A 19137-nucleotide genomic window follows, 5' to 3' on the forward strand; every position below is an offset into this window, starting at 1 on the left:
GGCGTAAACAGAATGAGAACATGGATCCATCATGCCTTGTTACCGCTGTGCAGGCTGGTGGTGGTGGTGTAATGGTGTGGGGGATGTTTTCTTAGCACACTTTAGGCCCCTTAGTGCCAATTGGGCATCATTTAAATGCCACGGCCCACCTGAGCATTGTTTCTGACCATGTCCATCCCTTTATGACCACCATGTACCCATCCTCTGATGGCTATTTCCAGCAGGATAATGCACCATGTCACAATGAGTTCACTGTACTGAAATGGCCCCCACAGTCACCAGATCTCAACCAAATAGAGCATCTTTGGGATGTGGTGGAACGGGAGCTTCGTGCCCTGGATGTGCATCCCACAAATCTCCATCTACTGCAAGATGCTATCCTATCAATATGGGCCAACATTTCTAAAGAATGCTTTCAGCACCTTGTTGAATCAATGCCATGTAGAATTAAGGCAGTTCTGAAGGCGAAAGGGGGTCAAACACAGTATTAGTATGGTGTTCCTAATAATCCTTTAGGTGAGTGTGTATATATATATATATTTATATATACATATATAGCACAGAATAGCAATGCAAAACTCATTTTATTTGTTTAGCAGACACTCTCCTGAATATTTCCTACAGTACATTTTTTATAGATTTTTTTTTTGTATGAGGCAATATGTATATTGTACATTATATTATTTGCTTTGGGAGCAGAAGAGGGCGCGTCAAATATTATCTGCTGTATGTAGCACACAGTGCCCATCCAAAACTCATTTTATTTGGTTAGTAGACACTCCTCTCAACATTTCCTACATTACATTCACTCTGGTGTATAGAGTAGTTTTGCTCAATGATGCAATGTGTATCCCGTGTACAGTATATTCTAATGTGTAGCAATGGGGGAGGAGCTGGAAAGTATAGGCAAAGAGCACATAAAAACTAATGAGCACCATAAAGAATTCATCAACACATTTCTTTTATATGAAATGTATACAACTGTAGTTCACTCCATCTCTATTTCTCAATGTGCTCTTTAGTTTATATTTTTTAATATGTCAAATTTGTTTTATTATCTATATTTTTACAATATACATTATGCAAAGAGGCAAAATAGATTAAATATTATTAATACGGACCTTTATTTTGAAGGCAAAATCCGATAACCGGAAGTCTTAATGTTGCTACCGAATCTCTAACGTTGCCAGCATGACGCTAATACGGACCCTTCACTTCCACTGACTGTGGAAGTTGTATCCGCGGTCCAGTCACCACAAGTTTTGTGAATTTGACTGGAAGAATGGAAGAGAACATTGCTGAAATTAGTAGTAACACAAATGAGAAATTCCGTTTACACTAAAGGGATAAGACAGGAAACTTCGCACAGGGAATCTCCACCTTGGCATCTCTACTTGGTAAGTTTTCGCTAATATTAATTTTATGTCGACTAGATTAGCTTTTTCGGCACGATCGAACGCTACAGTGACACTAAAAGGATAATTCTATCAGCTTTATAATCCACAAGCTGAGTCATTTCTGAATGAAATCTGGTTTATAATGATCCTTATATTGGCCTGTATTGGAGTTATGCCTTTATACACCCCGGTCAGCCATTACATTATGACCACCTGCCTAATAATGTGTAGGTCCCCTTTTTGCCGCCCGTCGAGGACTTTAATGGACTTCACTAGACCTCCTAGGGTGTGCTGTGGTATTTGGCACCCAGACCTAAGCAGCAGATCCATTAAGTCCTGTAAGTTGCGAGGTGGGGCCTCTATGGATCGGACTGTTTGTCCAGCACATCCCACAGATGCTCGATTGGATTGAGATCTGGGGTATTTGGAGGCCAAGTCAACACCTTGAACTTGTTGTTGTGTTCTTCAAACCATTCCTTAACCATTTTTATCCTGCTGAAAGATGCCAATGCCATCAAGGAATACCATTGCCATGAAAGGATGCACATGGTCTGCAAAAATGCTCAGGTAGGTGGTACATGACAGAGTAGCATCCACATGAATGACAGGACCCAAGGTTTCCCATCATAACATTGCCCAAAGCATCACACTTCCTCCGCTGGCTTGCCTTCTTCCAATAGCGCATCCTGGTGCCATGTGTTCTCCAGGTAAACGACGCACACCCACGCAGCCATCCATGTGATGTAAAATAAGACCAGGCCACCATCTTCCATTGTTTCGTGGTCCAGTTCTGATGCTCACATACCCATTGTAGGTGCTTTCGGCAGTGGTTTTCTGGGGTCAGCATGGGCACCGTGGCTGGTCTGCGGCTATGCAGCCCAATACGCAACAAACTGCGATGCACTATACTTTCTGACACCTTTCTGTAAGTACCAGCATTAACTTTCTCAGCAATTTGAGCTACAGTAACTCGTCTGTTGGATCGGACCACATGGGCCAGCCTTTGCTCCCAACATACATCAATGAGCCATGACCTTGTCACTGGTTCATTGTTTTTTCCTTCCTTGGACCACTTTTGACAGGTACTAACCACTGCAAACCGGGAACACCCCACAAGGGCTGCAGTTTTGGAGATGCCCTGACCCAGTCGTCTAGCCATCACAATTTTGCCCTTGTCAAAGTCACTCAGATCCTTACACTTTTTCTTTTTCCTGCTTCTAGCACATCAACTTTGAGAACAGAATGTTCACTTACTGCCTAATATCCCACCCACTGAAAGGTGCCATGATAACGAGATTATCAGTGTTATTCACTTCACCTGTCATTGGTCATAATGTTATGGCTGATCGGTGTATGTATGCATGCTCACAGATCACGGAGCCGTCCTTCAGTTTCATTTTATAATTAAGATGAGATGTGAATAAGGGATCAAAATGTATTGTTGTTAGTATTCTTTTAACATTCCCTGCAAAGTTAACTTTCATCAAGGTTTTACATGGTTTGTAATTGGGGTTTGCCTTTATTTTATTTGTCAGTATCATATATATTTTTTTAATATCCCAACGGTTGTCGATTTGATGGATAATAAGCATTTTGGGTGCGTGTTCTGGGAAGCAGTCTTGAACAGTTTTATTGAACCAACTGTTGATATATTTTTTCTTGGAAATGTATGCTTCGATACATGCAAGGCATCTAATACAAGACACTACTGTTTTAAAAAAAATATATATTTTTTTAATTATCTTAATATTTGCTAGTTTGCTATTTTGTAAACTTAGTACAGAATATTTTAGGTATATAATTCCTGAGATTGACTGAGTTCTTTCAAATACAGTCAATACAATACAATGCATCGGCAATGTGCTAAACCTTCCTAGTTTAGTCTTAGATTGCCTGTCAAAATGTGCAACTGCCTCATCAACGGGGAGACTGGTAAACTAATATCTCATAAGGTTATAATCCCCTCCCCACTCATTATAGTACAATATACAACTTCAATCAATCACATTTATTTTATAAATTTAACCTAATTAGTTACGAGATGTTGCACCAGTTTATTTTTTGCATTTATTTGCATTTTCCAATCTTTTGTTGCTCCTGCCGCAGCTTTTTTGAATCGTGTGGCTGTCATCAAATTCAAAGTGGCCATACATTTTTTAAGAAACTAGCATTTCTCAGTTTCAACATTTGATATGTTGTCTTTGTACTATTTTCTATTGAATATAGTGTTTAAATTATTGGCACATCATTCCATTCAGATTTTCTTTACATTTTACACAGCGACCCAACTGAGCTCCGAATGTATTGTGATCCTAGCAATGCCTCTGCATGCTCATACATCAGCTTGATCTTACATTAAAGATATGATAGAAAAAATATTATTCTCAAAACGTGTCCCGATTATTGACACCCCTGCATGTAGTAGTTTGGACACCCTCTATCAGTATCCAGATGGCATAACAAAGCATGTTTTATGTTTAGCCATGTATGCAAATACATTACTCTTAATTATATTGATAATTGTAATTTTCATAATTTTTTTCTACAGTCAGTATGTCGGCCTATTCATATTTAACGTTCTGTAGAACATATTCATTGGATTTATTATATAACCCTACAATAAGCTTTAATCTAGCTACATTCAGATATGGGCACAAGGAAATATGATTGAGAAATTCTGGAGTTAATATATGCTTTCCCGTTACAGAGTTTCTTGAAAGCAACACAACCAGAACAAGGACATTAAAGAGGGAGAAAAATCTACAAGAGCACAAAGTATATGAATGCATTGATCATAATTTAGAAACATTACACTTGAACAACATGACTAGGTGCTTTACTGTAGTTGAACAACATGACTAGGTGCTTCACTGTAGTTGAACAACATGACTAGGTGCTTCACTGTAGTTGAACAACATGACTAGGTGCTTCACTGTAGTTGAACAACATGACTAGGTGCTTCACTGTAGTTGAACAACATGACTAGGTGCTTCACTGTAGTTGAACAACATGACTAGGTGCTTCACTGTAGTTGAACAACATGACTAGGTGCTTTACTGTAGTTGAACAACATGACTAGGTGCTTTACTGTAGTTAAACAACATGACTAGGTGCTTTACTATAGTTAAACAACATGACTAGGTGCTTTACTGCAGTTAAACAACATGACTAGGTGCTTCACTGTAGTTGAGCAACATGACTAGGTGCTTCACTGTAGTTTAACAACATGATTTAATTAAATAATTGTACAACTTGTTGATTTACTCTCTTCAGAAAGGGGCAGGAATGCAAGTGTCTCAGGAAGCGGCATTTCCAATCAACCATAAAGAAAGAAGGAAGTTCAAATTGTTGTTGGTATGGCTCAGAAGGTAAAGAAATACATTATTTAGCGGCCTCAACCAGCCTCTGCATAGGGCTCCCAAATCACTAGAACCACCTCTGCCCATGATTTGACGGTACATGGCCCTGTCCATCGTCCCTTTAATGCGGTGAAGTTGTCCTGTCCCCTTAGCAAAAAAACACCCCCAAAGCATAATGTTTCCACCTCCATGTTTGACGGTGGGGATAGTGTTCTTGGGGTCATAGGCAGCATTGCTCCTCCTCCAAACACAAGTTGAGTTCATGCCAAACAGCTCGATTTTGGTCTCATCTGACCACAACACTTTCACCCAGTTCTCCTCTGAATCATTCAGATATTCATTGACAAACTTCAGATTTCTTCAGCCTGTACGTGTGCTTTCTTGAGCAGGGGAATCTTGTGGGCACTGCAAGATTTCAATCCTTCACGGCGTTGTGTGTTACCAATTGTTTTCTTGGTGACTATGGTCCCAGCTGCCTTGAGATCATTGACAAGATCCTCCGGTGTAGTTCTGGGCTGATTCCTCACCGTTCTCGTGATCATTGCAACTCCACGAGGGGAGATCTTGCATGGAGCCCCAGACCGAGGGAGATTGACAGTTCTTTTGTGTTTCTTACATTTGCGAATAATCACACCAACTGTTGTCACCTTCTCACCAAGCTGCTTGGCAATGGTCTTGTAGCCCATTCCAGCCTTGTATAGGTCTACAATCTTGTTCCTGACATCCTTGGACAGCTCTTTGGTCTTGGCCATGGTGGCGAGTTTGGAATCTGATTGATTGCTTCTATGGATAGGTGTCTTTTATAGAGGTAACAAACTGAGATTAGGAACACTCCCTTTAAGAGTGTGCTCCTGATCTCAGCTCGTTACCTGTATAAAAGACACCTGGGAGCCAGAAATCTTTCTGATTGAGAGGGGATCAAATACTTATTTTACTCATTAAAATGCAAATCAATTCATAAAATTCTTGACATGCGTTTTTCTGGATTTGTTTTTTTCTCCCACTGTTCAAATAGACCTACCATTAAAATTATAGACTGATCATTTCTTTGTCAGTTGGCAAACGTACAAAATCAGCAGGGGATCAAATACTTTTTTCCCTCACTGTAGGTAACTGTGGCTGGGTATTTAAATGTATCAGAAATTCAGTTTTTTCAACAACAAAGTTACATTCAAATAATGTTATTACTGTATATAATCAGCGGATGGGTAGCTTTTGTCACAAAAAAGTAGCTACAATTTCAGCCCTCCATTTTCTATGTTACATTTAGCATACCAAATTTAGTTAACTGGCTAGCACCAAGACTTGAACTAAAATGGTAATTTGTCAAATGAAATGGAATTATAATATTTGTATGTATAGTGCTGCTTAAAAGTTATTTTTGTAGAAACTATTCAAATAAACCGATAATATCTTTATCTATACTCCAGATCCTAAATAAGACATTGCAAATAAAGGACAGAAACCAAAACATGCAATATTTTCATCATTTATATAACAAAACTCAGATATCATGTGTGAACACATTTGCTTGTGGTACCTCCATTTGCAGTGATAACTTGGAGTAAATGTTTCCTTTAGACACTAATAATCCCCTGACATATTTTTTGAGGGATTTTTGCCCAGTCCTCCATAGACCTCAGCCACTTCAGATTACTTTAAAAACTATATATTTTTTAAGTAATTAACAACTACATAGTTTGACTTTACAAATATGGTTTTATTAGAATAATCTGCGGACTGAAATGCTTGAAGTTAGTGCGATGTGTCCTTTTTGCTACTTATCACTGTACTTGCCTCCATTTATGATCATGGACTTGTGAGGTAGGCTATTCAACAATTGTTGGACCCTTCTGCATTCATTTTACCCGTCTACATCTCTACTCTTTCCTCTGGTGTTTTTCTCTTTATATCGTACCCTGCTGCCATCCTCACGCTTTTCTCAGGCTTTGTATTGGCATTTTTTATATTGAGTATACAATCTATTAAGTTGACTACTATAATGTAGTTTAACTTATTTTAACTATATATATATTTAAGAATATTAGTCATTTGTTACATTTACAGAAAATTCCAATTACCAGTAGCTAGTTTAAACAATTCCCCTGTTCAAAACACTAGAATCAATCAATGAAATGTATTTATAAAGCCCTTTTTACAACAGCAGTTGTCACAAAGTGCTTTACAGAGACACCCGGCCTTAAACTCCAAGGAGCAAACAACAGTAGTGTTGAATTTTAGTGGCTAGGAAAAACTCCCTAAGAAGACCGAATTTTAGGAAGAAACCTAGAGAGGACCCAGGCTCAGAGGGGTGACCAGTCCTCTTCTGGCTGTGCCGGGTGAGATATTACAAGTCCAATTGGAATAATTAATAAATGTATCTGGCCTAAATCCAGAGTCTATTTAAATTTAGACTAGGTCAGAAGTATGACCAGATGGACAAGGACAGGGACAGCAACGGCCCCCCAAACCAGGTACTCCGCAGGTGTGGACCAGGACCTCATGTCCTCCTAAAGTTGGAGAACTTAGTGGGGGGAGGTCATGGGGGAGAACTGACCCAATCCCCAGCACGTAAGACCTTGGAATTGAGATGGGGGGGTCCGGCGACACTGTGGCCCTACCCAGGGGAGGCCCCGGACAGGGCCCAACAGTCAGGAAATTAATCCACCCACATTGCCAGGCATCAACCAAAGGGAAACTCACCAACCGCCCTGAATGAGGGCCGAGTATTGCCAGCAGAGTTCAGCCCAATTGCACAAGTTCGGAACAGAGAGACAACAACAAGCCAGTGACTCTTCCCCCGAAAGGCATTGGAGGGAGGGCACCCCAGTGGCGATGAGAGCCCACCTGGCAAGACCGCAAGGGTGGACAGTATCAAGCCTACTGGTCACCTTGACGCCCCGGGCCAGGCTATACCTAATTGGTTACAGCTACAGCACTCCGTATCTGCTTAGCTGCACCTGTAATGGTCCCTGCAAAAGCCGACTCCCTGTCTGTCTCCACTGCCTCAGCTTCACTTACTTTAGATGCAAATAAGAACATGCATTAGAAATCCCATACTTTAGACTATTGTATTTGACATAATATTAATATTAGAAAATAGTTGAAAAAAAGAAAGAACCACTTTTTTCTTTCTTCATAGCATATAGGCAAAAAGGCCTGTTGCATTTTGTTATCTGACATACTGTATGGTCTCTACACAGGTCACAGCAACAGCTTCACCTTCTTTCCAACTGTAAAATCTGAAACAAGCCGAAATGCCTCATGCATCTGTTTAGAGACGAGGCATAAAAAACTGTGAATTCTGCCGAAAGGTGCCTAATTTGCCTCCTGTCATGAACCAATACTTTGGTTAGCTAGCTAGCAGCACACATTCAATATTTATCAACAGGAGAAAACATTGCTAGATTTTAAAATAAAATTATAATGAACACCACTTAAATTATGGGAAGCTAGCAAGTTAAGCGCGATATCATGTGTGCCGTTATCCCGTCACTGTTATAGGACTACTCGACTGTGGTGTGACAAGGAAATCACATTTGGGCTGAATCTGCCTCTGAAACATCACTATTATGTTACTGCACTTGGCAGCACCTGTCTCAAGGGACCGTTGGTGTTTATCTCTGACTTTCTCCGTACCACCTTTTCTCTTCCTCTCCACATTAACAACATATATATTAAGAGAAACAGCAAATACAAAAAAATTACTTTGCTTAATATATTAACCAATCCTGTTCTTCAAAACTGTTGGACAAATTCAATTGTGCAGGGGTCACTCCTCCTCCCCCCTGACATTAGGTCAGTCTATGCGAGTAGCATAGACCTTTGCGTGCCAGAGAGATAGAAACAGGGAGAGAATTGTAGTCAGGCAGAGCGGCCTACAAAATTTCCATTATTCCGGGAAAAATTGCAATGAGCGGCTGCTGGGCGGCCCACGTAAGTTAGTTCGGCCCAGCCCACTGGGAAAAGTCCCAAACCACCCAATGGCCAGTCCGCCCCTGCTTCTCATCCATCATCAGTGCCTGACCTCAGAAATGCTCTTTTGGCTGAATGGCCACAAATTCCCACAGAGACACACAACATGAACAAATTCTTAATCAAGAAATGAATATGTTCTGAAAGCATTCTTCTTTCATATCCTTCAGATTCATTGGTTCTCACTTGTGGTCTCTTCAGCTGCTCCCAAGGTATTCATTTTTGTCTCGCTCAGCAGGAATGATTTGTATCATTGCCTTGCAGGATGATCTAAAAATTTGACTTTTTAACTTTCTAGCACAGCTTTTGGTTTAAAATCTCCTGGTAATTTGTAATTTATGTGTTATGTATCCAAACAACCATCTCAAAGCCTCACAGCCCCAAAATCACATATCCATCTGTGTACTTCACAGTGGGGATTGTTATTTTCAACTCTTTTTTTGTGCCAAACCCCCTCTGGTGTTGGTGGCCAAAATGCAATATCTTTGTCTAATGGCATAGTTCTAATCCAAGTCCCCATGATAGTTAGCAAACTAGAGCTGATGTTTGTCTTGATGATAGTAAAACCTTTCTTTTGGCAAGACGTTCACACAGCTTTTTGGCATGGAGGTGGTGTCTACTTGTAGATTTGTAGACTTTGTAACTAGAAGAGAAGCACATTTCTATCTGTTGAAAATATTCTATGGAATATATGGAAAATTCATTTAGTTCTGGATATACAATCCTGTTTCCAAAAATGTTGGGTGGTGGAGTAAAATGTAAAGAAAAGCAGAATGCAATGATGTGCAAATAAATTAAACCCTATATTCAATAGAAAATAGTACAAAGACAACATATCAAATGTTGAAACTGTTATTGTTTCTTGGAAAATACATGCTCACTTTGAATTTAATGGCAGCAACACATTTCAAAAAAGCTGGGACAGAGGCATCAAAAGACTGGAAACATTGGGTAATGCTAAAAAACTAATCCTGGTGGAATATATCACTGAACTAATTAGGTCAATTCCCAACAGGTCATAACTTGATTGTGTATTAAAAGATAATTCCAGAGAGATGTGTCCTGTCAGAAGTGAGGATGGGGAGGTGTACGCCACTCTGTGAAAGACTTTGCGGGCAAATAGTGCCATAATTCAAGAATAACGTATCACAAGATAAATTTGCCAAGAGTTTGGGGATCTCCTTATCTACTGTAAATAGTACTCTACATAATATCAAAGATTCAGAGAATCTGGAGTAATCTCTGTACACAAGTGACAAGGGCGAAAATCACAATTGGATGGCCGTGATCTTCAGGCCCTCAGGCAGCATTAAAGGCTGGCCCATGGCATAGGCAGAATAGGCATATGCTTTTTTAACTTTTACTATGTTTTACTAGTTCTATTTTACTGCTATTAATTCTAAATATTACAAAAAAGCGAAAGCCCCAACATCAACATAACTACATAGCTTATTATGCCATATTTTCTGTGTTGCCCGCAGCGTTGCCCCTCGCTCATAGTTTAACTTACCGGATTATGGGGAATGGGCGAGTTCAGTTATCTGAAGGCATAGTGAGTGACACTGAATGTGAAACATGATAAATTAGCATCAGTAGCCCACTTCAAATTATGTCTTAAAGACCAAAGCCCACTGGTGCCAAAGGGAGAAAAAGAAGAGAAGAGTAAAAACACCATAATGTATGTGTAATGTATGGGAGCATCAGAACTGGATCACAGAGCAATGGAAGAAGGTGGCCTGTTCTGATGAATCACGTTATCTTTTACATCAAGTGGATGACCGGGTGCATGTGCGTCCCTTACCTGGAGAACACGTGGGAAGAAGGCAAACTGGCGGAGGCAGTGTGATGCTTTGGGCAATGTTCTGCTGGGAAACCTTGTGTCCTGCCATTCATGTGGATGTTATTTTGTCACATACCACCTACCTGAGCATTTTTGCAGACCATGTGAACCCTTTCATTGCAATGGTATTCCCTGATGGCATTGGCCTCTTTCAGCAGAATAATGTGCCCTGCCACAAAGCAAAAATGGTTCAGGGAATGGTTTGAGGAACACAACAACCAGTTCAAGGTGTTGCCTTGGCCTCCAAATTCCCCAGATCTCAATCCATTCAAGCATTTTTGGGATGAGTCCAATCCATGGAGGCACCACCTCGCAACTTACAGGACTTAAAGGATATGCTGCTAACATTTTGGTGCCAGATGCCACAGCACACCTTCAGAGGTCTAGTGGAGTCCATGCCTCGATGGGTCAGGGCTGTTTTGGGGGCAATATAATATAACATTATGACCACCTATGACCACATAGGTGGTCATAATGTTATTGCTAATAGGTGTATACTCCTCTTCACTCTTCAGACGCACTTTTAAAATACTTGAAACCCACCCCTGCACATTCTGGGCCACCTGCAGACACCTCTACTTCAGCACAGCCCAGTGATGCAGAATCAGGCATCTAAAAAAAGGCTCCACCCTAAGGTCTGTTAAGGTAAGAACAGAATTTGTTCTCTTTGTTTCAGGCTGTTTAACAATGCTACATCATGCATATTGCACTAAGGTTTCTGTAATATATATTGTTTTCATGCAATGCTCTTATTTATTGTATTTATAATTTGTTTTGTCACTTGTTTTGTAATGCTGTTTATTTTTGGGGGGGTTTGTTTCTAAAATAAAATCTCAAAGACATAAAGCAATGCCGTTTCGGTGTGAGTGTATGAACACTTTTTAATTGTCAATTGATGATGATTGCATATCCACTGGGGCCATATCATCATGTGATAAGCAGAGAGGAGTGAAACCTAGTGTGGCTGCCTGCTGCTACATCCTATCTGTGACAATATGTGCTTTCTGCGATGTCCTACTGCACATATTTGTACCTTGCCATCATTTGTGGCACTTCTCTTAGCTTGCACAATTCTTGCCATCTACATGCCTTTTTCACACTCAGGCCTGCTCCTGACAGGATTTTTTCTTCTTCACACCATTATCAGTAAACATTAGACAAATTTGTTCATAAAAAGCCCAGGATGAGCGGCTGTTTCTAAGATACTGGAACTCAAGGCCATAATTACAATATATTTTGAGGGGGACAGACTTGTAAAATAGTCAGTCTTGTGCACCAATAAAAGATGGGCTAGTTGTCAGGCGTTTTTTAGATTTTGAGCAGTCGTTGTCTGGAAATCTTTGCTTAACCTGGCAACACTGGCTGTAAGTGCTGTTGGTAGGTACAATCAATGTCGAACACTACTGTCTATCTCATTACTTTCAAATGTATTAAAAAGTGGAAAACTAGAATGTAATATGAGGCTATTTTCCTGTCAATTGTTATAGTTTTAAATGTGGAAATAAATGATAGTTTGCTAAAAAGTGTGAGTAATTGCATGGAGAGTAAATAAAACGTGGGTGATAAAGGGCAAATTTGCAAGTGCTAATCAATCAACAGTCACTAAGTTACCTGGAAAGCTTATTAGCCACACATTCACCCTAACGTTAATGTCTTACGTTAATAATTTTGTTAGAAAGCTCACGTGAAGTCAGAGTGTCAATCATTTATGTTGCACTGCATGTGTAATTTATGCAGACAGTAGTCGTGTGGTGAGGAGGTCCCTTCTGAGGGTTATCCAATCCCTGTACGTCCAAAGTGAGAGCTGTGTTCGGGTTCTCGGTAGTAAGTCAGACTCATTCCAGGTGGGGGTTGGCTCCGCCAGGGCTGCGCTTTGTCACCAACTTTTATGGACAGGATATCGAGGCGTAGTCGGGGTGGGGAGGGGTTGCAGTTCGGTGGGCTGGGTATCTCATCGCTGCTTTTTGCGGATGATGTGGTCCTGATGGCATCATTGGTCTGTGACCTTCAGCACTCACTGGACCGGTTCGCAGCCGAGTGCGAAGCGGTTGGGATGAGGATTAGCACCTCTAAATCTGAGGTCATGGTTCTCAGCAGGAAACCGATGGAGTGCCTCCTCTGGGTAGGGAATGAGGCGTTACCCCAAGTAAAGGAGTTCAAATATCTCAGGGTCTTGTTCGCGAGTGAGGGGACAATGGAGCGGGAGATTGGCTGGAGAATCGGAGCAGCGGGGGTGGTATTGCACTCGCTTTACCGCACTGTTGTGACGAAAAGAGAGCTGAGCCGGAAGGCAAAGCTCTCGATATACCGGCCAATTTTCGTTCCTACCCTCACCTATGGTCATGAAGGCTGGGTCATGACCGAAAGAACAAGATCACGAGTACAAGTGGCTGAAATGGGTTTGCTCAGAAGGGTGGCTGGCTTCACCCTTAGGGATAGGGTGAGAAGCTCAGCCATCCGTGAGGAACTCGGAGTAGAGCCGCTGCTCCTTTGCATCGAAAAGAGCCAGTTGAGGTGGTTCGGGCATCTGGTAAGGATGCCCCCAGGACGTCTCCCTAGGGAGGTGTTCCAGGCACGTCCAGCTGGGAGGTAGGCCTAGGACTAGGTGGAGAGATTATATTTCGACACTGGCCTGGGAACACCTCGGGATACCCCAGTCAGAGCTGGCAAATGTAGCTCGGGAAAGGGAAGTTTGGGGTCCCCTGCTGGAGCTGCTGCCCCCGCGACCGGATAAGCGGATGAAGATGTAGTCGTTTTCATTAATTGCATATTCATATTGTATACTGTATAGTTGTATTTGCTTACTGTATGATAAATAGCATTATTGTTTGATTAAAGTGCAAGCAGTTTTATTAGACAACTTTCATTCACAGTGAGTGTCATCATGAGCACGTGGAAGGGTGGCAGTGATACTTATCAGTTTTTTGGGCAGCCTCAGAAAAGAAAAGTAAGCTGAGAGCAGTGAGGAGAAAGAGTACCAGTCAGATGATACAAGTATACAGTAGCACAAGAGGTGTTTAATTGATGTAACAGTCATTGCCATTCAGATCAGAAATGGTTAGTAATCCATACCTGAACTTCATGGCAAGAAACAACTTGTTTACTGATTTATTTCATGTTCACTCTGGTGCATTCAGAGTTCATAAAGAAAGGGAGAGGGAGAGGATGAGGATGCCAACAAGGCTGGGAGAGCAGGTGACATGGAGTTGAGTGAGAAAAGGGGCAAATATTGATGAGTGATCTGATAAGGCAGTGTTGGTGTTTTTCTGATGACATCATACTTTATTGAGGTTAGGCATCATACTTAACTGAGGTTAGGTTTTGGCACAGGCCCCACTGAGGCTAGGTTTAGGCACAGGCCCCACTGAGGTTAGGTTTAGGCACAGGCCCCACTGAGGTTAGGTTTAGGCACAGGCCCCACTGAGGTTAGGTTTAGGCACAGGTTTCTCTGAGGTTAGGTCGAAGGGTGGGGAGCAGGGGAGTATTCTGTCTTTGGACTGGGGTAACCAACTAAATACAGGTTAGCTGCAATAATGGCCCTGGAACATTAATGATGATGTTGTAGGAACAAGACCAACACGGTGATATCAGATTATGTGAATATTGATAGTTAAGAGGGATTTTTTTGAACTTATTTTTATTTAGAACCACGGCATTACATACAATGCAGCATGGCATTGAGTTTTAACATGTTAGTCCATTATGTTTCCGCAATTTTGACAATTCTTCAAAACTTAAAAATATTGTATACATTATACAGAAACGGAACAAATACACCTAGTACAGGGGGATAAACAAATATATATAATTTTTTTTTTGAGAAAGGTGGAGATGAATACAGTATGTCAGTATAACACAAAATCACTGGAGTAGTAAAGGCATTACAGGGGCCCACCTCTTTAAGAAAACCGTTTTCTGAAGTCGTAATGCAAATGTGATTCGTTCCATTTCGTACAACTCCCATACTTTTTGAATCCAAGCATTGTATGATGGAGGGTCAGGTTTTAACCATCTGCATGTAATTCACTTAATGGCCGCAGCAAGTAAAATTTGTAATAAATATATTTTAGTTCTACCCTCAAGGCCCTCTGGATGCACACCTAGGAGGGCTATTATGGGGTCTTCTGGGATTTCATAATGGAAGATTTCTTTAAGGGCATCAAATATATCTTTCCAGTAATTTCTTAAATTTGGACATGACCACAAAATATGGGTGTTGTTACCCACATGTTGGCCACAATTTCTCCAGCACTTGTCAGAGCAGGATGGATTCCATTTTGCAATTATCTGTGGGGTTTGAAAAAATGTGGTTATTATATTCCATTTGAATTCCCTCCAGACATTAGAGTTGGTTACAAGATGTACCTCTCCACAAGCTTCCCCCCAAGTTTCAAGAGAAACAGTTTCATTAATTTCGGCCTCCCATTTTTCCTTGATCTGTAATGTGTTATTTGAATTCTTAGTCAAAAATAATAGATATCCTTTAGAAATGATTTTTTTGACTACACGTCCAATTTGTATTTCTTTAAAATAAACTTCTATTGCGGAGGGTTTTTAAATCATTTCTAGATCTTTATGCGTTGTGAGGAAATGTCTCAATTGTAAATACCTAAAAAATCCAGACCTTGGGAGTGTAAATTCATTTCTTATTTGTTCGAATGATTTAAGTGTATCATCATGAAATAATTGGTGCAGATAATCAAGTCCATATTGAGACCACTTTTTACAACCCACGTCTGTACGAGATGTTGCGAAGTCATTAAGATAGCCAATGCTGCAAATGAGATTTTCTTAGACAGCCCAAATGATCTTTGTATAGTTCTCCAAAGTTTCTGAGTAACTTTGGACCATTCACCCATGGAGGAATTTTTTTATGAAACACTGGAAAAGGGTACTATTTTAAGGGGCATGGAACAGAAACTCTTTTCAATATTGATCCACCGGGTTTGTTTGTCTTCTCTCATCCATGAAATCAGGGGCCTCAATTGAGCTGCCCAAAAGTAAAACCTAAAGTTTGGGAGTCCCAGCCCACCACATATTTTAGGTGATTGTATTATTTCATGCCTTATTCTTGGCCGTTTTCCTTGCCAAACAAATTTAGAAATTATTTTATTAAGCAAATCAAAGACAGATTTTGGCACATCTATGGGTAACATCTGAAACAAATAGAGTAATCTCGGCAGGACATTCATACGGATAGATTCAACACGGCCAATTCGGAGAGAGAGGGAGAGCTGTCCAACGATTTAAATCTTCACTAATATTTCTAATCACTTTTTTATAGTTTGTATCGTATAACTGGTCCAAAGAGGAGGGAATAAAGATGCCCAAGTATTTAAACCCATTCTTGGGCCATTTGAACCCGCTTTTAATTTGGATTTGTTTTGAAATTTGACCATTAACATCTATGGCCTCAGTTTTATCCATATTCACTTTATATCCAGAGTAGTACCCATACTTTAGAATTAGCTTTTTTAGATACGAAATTGTTGTCTCAGGATCTGTTAGGAAAAGTAGGACATCATCGGCATATAACGACAACTTATGTTCCTCTCCTCCAATTACAATTCCCTTAATTGCATTGTCATCCCTAATGAGTTGAGCAAGCGGTTCAATGCTGATAGCAAACAGCAAGGGCGACAATGGACATCCTTGTCTGCATCCACATTCTAGTGTAAAGCGGTCAGATCTACAACCGTTAACTCTCACTGAGGCGAGTGGATTTGTGTAGAGTGTTTGAACCCACTTTATGAAATTGGGGCCAAATTTAAACCGTTTAAGAGTTTGGATCAGATACTGCCAAGATACCCGATCAAATGCCTTATCAAGTGATAAGAATACTGCCTTTGTACCCAAAGACTTTGTATAGCTCATAATATTTAACGCTCTACGAAGATTATCGCCATAATATCTCTCTGGGATAAATCCGGTTTGGTCCGGATGTATAATTTGACTAATTAATTAATTTACCCTTTTGGCAAGAATGGCAGTCAATGTTCGTAAATCACTATTTAACAATGAAATAGGCCTATATGACTGACATTCGGCAGGATCTTTGCCCTCTTTGTGAATTACAACAATGGTTGCATCCCTCCACAAGGGCGCCATTGTACCGGATTGCAGCGCATAATGATATGCTCTTAATAAGAGCGGAGAAACTAGTTCTTTAAAGTTTTTATGAAATTCATTCGTATATCCGGCTTTTATTATTCTTAAACGTAGAGATTGTCTCAATTATTTCACTTACTTTAATAGGTTCATCCAGATCCTTTGCCATTGTCTCTGTTAACTCATTCAATTTTACATTATTTAGGAACGGTGCTAGAATATTATCATCAGAGCAAGTATCAGAATTTCTGTAGAGTGATTTGTAGAAATCTGCAAAGGATTCTGCTATTTCATCAGGCTTAGTAAGGGGATTGATAGAGTGACTATATATTTTTTTTGTAGAAAGTTTGAAGATCTCTGCTTTATTAATCTAATTGCTAACAATCTGCTAGCTCTATTGCCATGTTCATAGTATCTTTGGTTAATAAATCTTAGATTGCCTACGATCTTATCAGCGATTAAGCTGTTGGATTCTCTTCACGCATCCTTTATTTAGAAGTTGTGGGTTTGAGGTTTGTTTATGTTGTTTATCAAAATTTTTAATAGTGTGTTCTAATTCTTGTTGTTTAGCTACTCTCTCTCTTCTTGGCACTTGCGAATGGAATAATCTGACCTCTGAGATATGCTTTTGCACAATCCCATACTATGAGTGGTGATACCTCTGTAGAGTCATTTAAACTTAGATATAATTTAAGTTATTTTGTGACAAAAGAAATAATTTCTTTATCATTAAGGAGCGAGGCATTTAATCTCCATTGTTTGGAAGCTGGTCTATGTCCTATGCTCCAAATTAGTTCTACAGGTGAATGGTCTGAAATTGTCATTGGTAATATTTTCATATCTACTATTCTATATAGCTCTTCTTGGGGGGTAAAAAAATAATTTATCCTAGAATAAGATGAATGTCTATAAGAGTAAAATGTAAAATCTCTACAATTTGGAAATTTGCTTCTCCATACATCTACAAGTCCAAATTCAGAAGACTGATATTTTAACATCTTACTCATTTGGGAGAATTAGGTAGTAGAGCTGGGTTGTCTATCCAAATGTTGTGACATAATACAATTGAAATCTCCTCCCATAAATGATATTCCAGAGCTATACTGTATAATAACATTGAAAACTTTTATAATAAAAGCAGGCCTGTCCTCATTTGGTGCATACACATTCATAAGTGAGACATTAATGCCATCTATGGAGCCATTTACTAAAATGAATCTTCCCTCTGCGTTCTTATGAGTCTTTTCTAAGGTGAAATGTACCTGCCTATTTATTAGGATAGACACTCCTTTCTTTCTCCCTGATGGGTGAGAGGAAAAATACACTATCTGCCCATGATCTCTTTAATTTCTCATGTTCTGCGTCAGAGAGATGAGTTTCTTGCAAGAAAGCTATTTGACAATTGGTTTTAGCTGACGCAGAATACTTTTTCTCTTCATAGGGTTTTGAAGGCCCTTAACATTATAGCTTATAACCTTTATAGATCCCATAATTAAAAACCCAATTCCAAAAAAGTTGGGACACTACAAATTGTGAGTAAAAAAGGAATGGAATAATTTACAAATCTCAAACTTATATTTAAGTCACAATAGAATATAGATAACATATCGAATGTTGAAAGTGAGACATTTTGTAATGACATGCCAAATATTGTCTCATTTTGGATTTCATGAGAGCTACACATTCCAAAAAAGTTGGGACAGGTAGCAATAAGAGGCCGGAAAAGTTAAATGTACAGATAAGGAACAGAAGGACCAATTTGCAACTTATTATGTCAATTGGCAACATGATTGGGTATAAAAAGAGCCTCTCAGAGTGGCAGTGTCTCAGAAGTCAAGATGGGCAGAGGATCAGCCCCAGTTCCCCCAATGCTGCGGTGAAAAATTGTGGAGCAATATCAGAAAGGAGTTTCTCAGAGAAAAATTGCAAAGAGTTTGAAGTTATCAACATCTACAGTGCATAATATCATCCAAAGATTCAGAGAATCTGGAACAATCTCTGTGCGTAAGTGTCAAGGCTGGAAAACCATACTGGATGCCCGTGATCTTCGGGCCCTCAGACGGCACTGAATCACATACAGGAATGATACTGTAATGGAAATCACAACATGGGCTCAGGAATAATTCCAGAAAACATTGTCAGTGAACACAATCCACCGTGCCATTCGCCGTTGCCGGCTAAAACTCTATAGGTCAAAAAAGAAGCCGTATCTAAACAGGATCCAGAAGCGCAGGCGTTTTCTCTGGGCCAAGGATAATTTAAAATGGACTGTGGCAAAGTGGAAAAGTGTTCTGTGGTCAGACAAATCAAAATTTGAAGTTCATTTTGTCATCCGGACTAAAGAGGACAAGGACAACCCAAGTTGTTATCAGCGCTCAGTTCAGAAGCCTGCATCTCTGATGGTATGGGGTTGCATGAGTGCGTGTGGCATGGGCAGCCTACACATCTGGAAAGGTAC

The 19137-nt window shown here is 40.0% G+C and overlaps 1 protein-coding gene across 3 annotated transcripts in view; it reads left to right on the forward strand.

The window, feature by feature from the left end:
- The first annotated feature begins 1196 nt into the window (after window positions 1-1196).
- Window positions 1197-19137, forward strand: part of lpar3 (lysophosphatidic acid receptor 3) — a 122777-nt gene continuing 104836 nt past the window's right edge. For 2 of the 3 annotated variants that reach the window (XM_029121670.2, XM_029121674.2), the window contains exons 1-2: window positions 1197-1397; window positions 11087-11216. The gene's annotated coding sequence lies outside the window, so the exon portion shown is untranslated. The remainder of the gene's footprint in view (window positions 1398-11086; window positions 11217-19137) is intronic. The other variant, XM_029121671.2, reaches the window with a different exon arrangement.

Source organism: Esox lucius, chromosome 8, assembly GCF_011004845.1.
Source record: "Esox lucius isolate fEsoLuc1 chromosome 8, fEsoLuc1.pri, whole genome shotgun sequence".
NCBI classification, from domain to species: domain Eukaryota; kingdom Metazoa; phylum Chordata; class Actinopteri; order Esociformes; family Esocidae; genus Esox; species Esox lucius.